The sequence below is a fragment of the Macrobrachium nipponense genome, chromosome 18, assembly GCF_015104395.2.
Source record: "Macrobrachium nipponense isolate FS-2020 chromosome 18, ASM1510439v2, whole genome shotgun sequence".
NCBI lineage: Eukaryota > Metazoa > Arthropoda > Malacostraca > Decapoda > Palaemonidae > Macrobrachium > Macrobrachium nipponense.
The window spans coordinates 18,623,052-18,630,551 of record NC_087211.1 but is presented as its reverse complement, the minus strand read 5'-3'; positions in this window follow the sequence as shown (position 1 = coordinate 18,630,551).

The following is a 7,500-nucleotide window of genomic DNA, read 5'->3' as shown; positions in this document are numbered from 1 at the left end:
AGAGAGAGAGAGAGAGAGAGAGAGAGAGAGAGAGAGGAGTAACTTGGGCAAGCTACTATCTATCTCCTCTCCTGCCTGCCAATCGTTCATGACTCAGCAGGTTACGCAAGAGAAAAGTCTTCGAGGCTTTTAGCTTTTAACAAAGGTGCCTCTTCTAGTTTCTGGTTCCTCACTGTTACGGGACATTCACTCTTCCTCCGACGTCTTCTGGATATTGCCAGCGTCCAAAAAGTAGAAGGAGGAAACTGTCTCAATTAAAAAAGTATAATCAGTGACGAACTCTGCTGATGCCAGGAATCGCTGGGGACGTTGACCGACAGATGCAGTGGGAGATTGGCTATGTTCTTGTTACCGGTTTAATTTGAGAGAGAGAGAGAGAGAGAGAGAGAGAGAGAGAGAGAGAGAGAGAGAGAGAATCTGTGCTTTCGTCTTGCTTATCAAGAGAGGCTAAAGGGAAAAAATGGTTTTAATATGAAGAAGGAACACTAGCCACTATGAGAGAGAGAGAGAGAGAGAGAGAGAGAGAGAGGAGAGAGGCTAATGCCAGGTTAACTTTGTTGTTGCGATTGCGTATGTATCTAAAATGGATTTCTGAAAGTTAATTAAATCATCAAAACGATTAGGGATATCATAACAACTCAGAAATGCTCAGAGGTAACCAATTGCAAATTCTTTGCAAATTAAAAAAAATAATAAAATAAAATAAAAAATTTGACAATCGATCCACGAAGCTCTTTGGGGTTTCCTGAAGTTTTCCACTGAAATGGCGAAATAGGAAAGCATTACAAAGTTTGACTCGGAGATCGTGCAGTGAAATGGAGAAAACAATGATAATGCATAAACCTTTAGTCATGAAGTAATCTTTGGAAAACCAAAATATTGGAGAGAGGAGAGAGAGAGAGGAGGAGACGAGAGAGAGAGAGAGAGAGAGAGAGATGAATGAAGAAGAGGATACGATGAATGAATATTTCGAAATGAATATCGCTTCAGTTTGCTTAATTAGGTAATATCCTTGTTATTTCACTGCTCATTTGGTTTTATCAATACGTATTTCTATTCGCTAATAAGTTCATTTTAATTACACATTGATAACGAGCACGGAACAAAGGGATGTAGGATTAAAAGTACAAATACATAAACATACAAGTAAAATAAATAAATAAATAAATAAATAAATAAATAAGTTGCTAAGCTTTTCACCACTTCACTGAGGTTACAAATCAGTTGACTCAACTCTCCTGTCTCTTGGTGAGCTGAACCTCAAGTCTCCTCGGACTGCCTAATCTTTAACATTTTATTTTTTTTTAATTTTTTTTTGAGGTTATACTTCAACCTTTTCTTTGGGGTTACGCTTCAACCTCCCATTGATGTTATTGTCCAACTTTCCTCTTTAGGTGTATCATGGACTTTGTGTCAATTATCATTATCATTACTGTTATTATTATTCAGAAGATGAACGCTATTCATATGGAACAAGCCCACTAAATGGGCCGCTGACTTTAAATTCAAGCTGCCAAAGAATAAGAGGTTCATTAGGAAGAAGTAAGAGGAAGTAAGGGAAAATACAGAAAGAAGAGATACCATTTAATAAAAATGAAAAAAATAAATTACTAAACAGATAAACAGACGAAAATGCATCAAAATACAGTGAGGTTAAACTTCAACCCCTCCTGCGCGAGATTAACTTCTTCCCTCCCTTCGGGATTACTTAGATTTTTAATTCTGCGTCAGACACTGGATTTCCAGAAGTAAAGATGATATGCATTACTGCCCCCCATATAATTCTCCTTGTATCTTAATTATTTACTAATATTATCTATTTATTAATTTATTAATTTTTTGTATTATTTTTTCTTTTTCAGTAAGTGACATCTTTCAGCATTTTCCATTACATGCCGTTACTTCTATCGAATGAACATATTCTTTGGAAACCTGAATTTCAAGTCAGTGGCTCCTTTGATGGGCTTGTACCATATAAATAGGATTCATCTTCGGAATAATAATAATAAAATAATAATAATAATAATAATCAATAATAATAATAATAATAATAATAAATAATAATAATTAACGGCATGGATAACTATAGAAGAAAGCCTTCGACATGATACCACACACATGGCTAACAGAATGCCTGAAAACATATGGGGCAGAGGAAAACACCATCAGCTTCCTCAAAAATACAATGCGCAACTGGAATACAATACTTACAAGCTCTGGAATAAGATTAGCAGAGGTTAATATCAGGAGAGGGATCTTCCAGGGCGACTCACTGTCCCCACTACTCTTCGTAGTAGCCATGATTCCCATGACAAAAGTACTACAGAAGATGGATGCCGGGTACCAACTCAAGAAAAAGAGCAACATAACCATCTGATGTTCATGGACGACATCAAGCTGTATGGTAAGAGCATCAAGGAAATAGATACCCTAATCCAGACTGTAAGGATTGTATCTGGGGACATCAGGATGGAGTTTGGAGTAGAAAAATGCGCCTTAGTCAACATACAAAAAGGCAAAGTAACGAGAACTGAAGGGATAAAGCTACCAGATGGGAGCAACATCAAACACATAGATGAGACAGGATACAAATACCTGGGAATAATGGAAGGAGGGGATATAAACACCAAGAGATGAAGGACACGATCAGGAAAGAATATATGCAGAGACTCAAGGCGATACTCAATTCAAAACTCAACGCCGGAAATTTGATAAAAGCCATAAACACATGGGCAGTGCCAGTAATCAGATACAGCGCAGGAATAGTGGAATGGACGAAGGCAGAACTCCGCAGCATAGATCAGAAAACCAGGAAACATATGACAATACACAAAGCACTACACCCAAGAGCAAATACGGACAGACTATACATAACAAGAAAGGAAGGAGGGAGAGGACTACTAAGTGTACAGGACTGCGTCAACATTGAGAACAGAGCACTGGGGCAATATCTGAAAACCAGTGAAGACGAGTGGCTACAGAGTGCATGGGAAGAAGGACTAATAAAAGTAGATGAAGACCCAGAAATATACAGAGACAGGAGAATGACAAACAGAACAGAGGACTGGCACAACAAACCAATGCACGGACAATACATGAGACAGACTAAAGTACTAGCCAGCGATGCTACAGAGGGGAGAGCTAAAGAAGGAAACTGAAGGAATGACAACAGCGGCACAAGATCAGGCCCTAAGAACCAGATATGTTCAAAGAACGATAGACGGAAATAACATCTCTCCCATATGTAGGAAGTACAATACGAAAAATGAAACCATAAACCACATAGCAAGCGAATGCCCGGCACTTGCACAGAACCAGTACAAAAAGAGGCATGATTCAGTGGCTAAAGCCCTCCACTGGAGCCTGTGCAAGAAACATCAGCTACCTTGCAGTAATAAGTGGTACGAGCACCAACCTGAGGGAGTGATAGAAAACGATCAGGCAAAGATCCTCTGGGACTATGGTATCCAGAACAGATAGGGTATACGTGCAAATAGACCAGACGTGACGTTGATTGACAAAGTCAAGAAGAAAGTATCACTCATTGATGTCGCAATACCATGGGACACCAGAGTTGATGAGAAAGAGAGGGAAAAAAATGGATAAGTATCAGATCTGAAAATAGAAATAAGAAGGATATGGGATATGCCAGTGGAAATTGTACCCATAATCATAGGAGCACTAGGCACGATTCCAAGATCCCTGAAAAGGAATCTAGAAAAACTAAAGGCTGAAGTAGCTCCAGGACTCATGTAGAAGAGTGTGATCCTAGGAACGGCGCACATAGTAAGAAAAGTGATGGACTCCTAAGGAGGCAGGATGCAACCCGGAACCTCACACTATAAATACCAATCCAGTCGAATTGGAGGACTGTAATAGAGCAAATAATAATAATAATAATATTACCCAGTCGAATAGGAGGACTGTGATAGACAAAAAAAAAAAAATAATAATAATAGGTGGGAAGTAGAACCTCTTTTTAAACAACTTCTGGTGAAAATAATGGCTGATTCAGCTGCGGTAATTTTATACGGGACTTTCTCAGGTCTCCTTATTGTTGAGCTTCAAGTATTGCTTAGACTGGCAAGCAATGTACCAATGGAGGCCACTGTTTTTGACATGTCCTCCATTGGCACAGTACTTGCCAGTCTAAGCAATGCTGAAAACTCAACAATAAGGAGACTTGAGAAAGTCCCGTATAAAATTACGGCAGCTAAATAAGCCATTATTTTCAACAGAAATAATAATACTAATACTACTACTCATAATAATAGCTGTACCGACTCAAAGTGCAAGTAGTATGGGGCCTACAAATGATACAGATACACAAAAAAATGCGATGATTTCTCCTATTAACGCTTTAGTTTCATTATTTATAGGCGTCGTGCTACTTCATATTGCTTTCCGTACGTACGCAGTAATCAGTACATAAGTGCTGCTTTATAAGTACAGGCAAATATAAATAGAGACACACCCACCAACACCCCCCTTTGATCTCTTGGAAACTAGGTCTGATATATAACCAACGCTCTTTATTTTGGAATCTGTCAACTATTTACAAGATGAAAAGACGAAAACCATCCTTTCTTTTCCGCCAGATAAGAGACTTGCTTAGCAGGTCGACGACTTTCTGTCATGTTCTGTTCATGACTGTGACGTCATGAGACTAAGGAGACCATTCCTCTTTCTTCTATAATTATCTACCTTGGGGTCGTGACTACCTTGAGGTCATGACTATAAGTAGCTGGACGTGCAACTACCCGTAGAAGAAAGGGCAGAGAGCGCCCCAGGGACTACGTACTTCCTTCGGTCCGCCTGAAGAGAGAGTAGCCAGTTATCATAGGCGTCAGAACTGCAGTACTTTGGGAGTTTGTCCCTCGTCCCCCCCCCCCTCCCCCTCCTGGCCCCCGGGGGGGTCTACGAAAACACTGCATTTTCATTTATCCTCTGAATGACTTCTTTTCCTTGTACGATAAAATGTGCGAAGAAAATTCTACCACATACTTTGTAATTACTGGATTCTTTTATTGGTTAATATCTATTTTGGTTTTACAAACACCCACACAATATATAAAAATATATATTATATTGAGAATCTTATGGTTAAGGTCATCTGAAGCGCCATATCTTTAGGAAAAAAGTGTGTAGTTGAGATATATACCTATCTACATACACAAACAGACATACGCACAACACACACACACACACACACACATATATATATATATATATATATATATATATATATATATATATATATAAATATATACATAATATATATATATATATATATATATATATATATATATATATGCGAAACCCAAAATGATACACCTTTCAAAATTGACTAGATTGAAAAACCAGCGATGCATCCATAATTACAACGTACGTTTGTTTTGCCGTTTGTTGCATTCATATGGCACCGAGTCTCTTATCTCAACTGTGCTCATATATGTCCTTAGAGATAAATGCATGTGTGCATATATATTATGTTAAACAGATTCCCTCCAGTGACGAGAAAGGAGACGAAACGGCCTCGCCGCCCCAAAACCGGGAGTGAAGCTACAGGACGCCGACCGGGACGACTTCTTCCGAGGTGCCCCGGGATTCTTTACATAGTTGTCGGGACGAAGAGTGAAAGTGACAGACTGATTCGGTTACTTCCTGAAGGAGGCGCAAACTGGGTGGGCCCGGCCCTGATCGAGATCGGAAAAGGCCAACACACAATGGGAGGTTTTGTTCAAGCTTCACAACTGAGGCGATTGCAGCCCCCCTCTTTTTTTTTGTTCTCAAAACACGTGACTGTATATTTAAACAAACATACATACATACATATTACATATATATATATCCACAGACCTTGCCCTTAAAATACGTTGTACCAGGGATTATACAAACTGCCAACCCTAGGCCCTTCCTTCCTTCTCTGCCCAGATGCAGGGTTGTCACCCACCACAATCGACTAACCATCGGGTTCACGATTCGCAACTTGGATGAACTAGACACACACAGGATTTCCCAGGACCCGAACTCGCTTCTCAAACGGACGAGGTGAAAGACGATGATGCCAATCGGCCTGGCGGAGATTCGCATTCTATCGTTACCAGTCCGGTTTGACTGTTGTCTTTTGTTAACGATTTTAACGATTATTGTTATTGCAAGTTGCGGGACTGGTATCAGCAGCATTCCCCTAAATACCGCCTAGACTAAGAGAGAGAGAGAGAGAGAGAGAGAGAGAGAGAGAGAGAGAGAGAGAGAGAGAGAGTCCTTCTCTGTTGCTTATTCACGCGTGACCTCTGAGGTCAGAGATTGGTCGGTTTTTCGCCGGGTATTATCATGCAGAATAACAAGAAGGAAGCAATTCCATTACCCAGTTTGCCGAAAAGTCGGGGGAATGGAAAGGGGAAAGAAAAATGACGGCATTTTTCCAGAACATTCCGTCATTATGGAGAATGAGTTTCCGAGTTTCGGTCGTATACTATAACTGCTGATTGAATTGACATGTGAATCACGATATGCTATAACACACAGACGAAGCATTTATATATATAATATATAACATATACTTACAAGACAAAATATATAAATTAAACAGAATTACATATATATTATTATATATTATATATATAATATATATATATATATATATATATACATTACAGATACAAGAAGACATGTTCTAAGAATTATTTATAACTACATAAATAAAGGTTTATTTCATTAGTTAATTAATAACAATTCGCACATACACACGTGTATCTGTGTGTGTGTGTGTTGTGTGTGAGAGAGAGAGAAGAGAGAGAGAGAGGAGAGAGAGAGAGAAGAGAGAGAGAGAGAGAGAGTGTCGCAAATATGATTATACATTCATAAGTAAATTTGTGTACATAACATAACCTGACTTCGTATGCATACACCATAAAGATATAAGGACCCCCTGATCCCTTTCTGGGTAATCAGATGACTCGGGGGAAAGTCAAATTACTACAATGCCCACCTCCCCCCCCTCCCCAAGACGTCGTTCTGCTTGTTGGATGTTGTCAAACCGAGAGACTGCAAATCTGGACTCATTTCACTCAATGAAAATGACTGACTCCCAGCGAGAAACATCAGCGTGAAATGAAAGAAATGAAAATATTCGTGCATTGTTTACCGCTGATGTAACCTCTCTAATAAGCTTTTGTTTTCTCTCTGGATTTCCTTTAGTATGGTTTTTTTTTTTTTTTTCGGCTCATCGTATATTGAAACATTACCCCATTCACGTATGCGATTTTCACTCACGATCTTTCTGACGAGGAAGGGAAAATACCCATTATATTCTTCCCACCATTAGGGAAAATATACTTGATTGTATTGTTACAAAAAGTTAAAGGAGACAAGATGAAATAATCGAAAAAAATATATAACCTAACCTGTCATGAAACCAGTTGAATCCAAAATGTACATCATGGTCATATTCTTAACCAACACCCTTTGATTCTTTTGGGGGTTATAAGGGTCAAC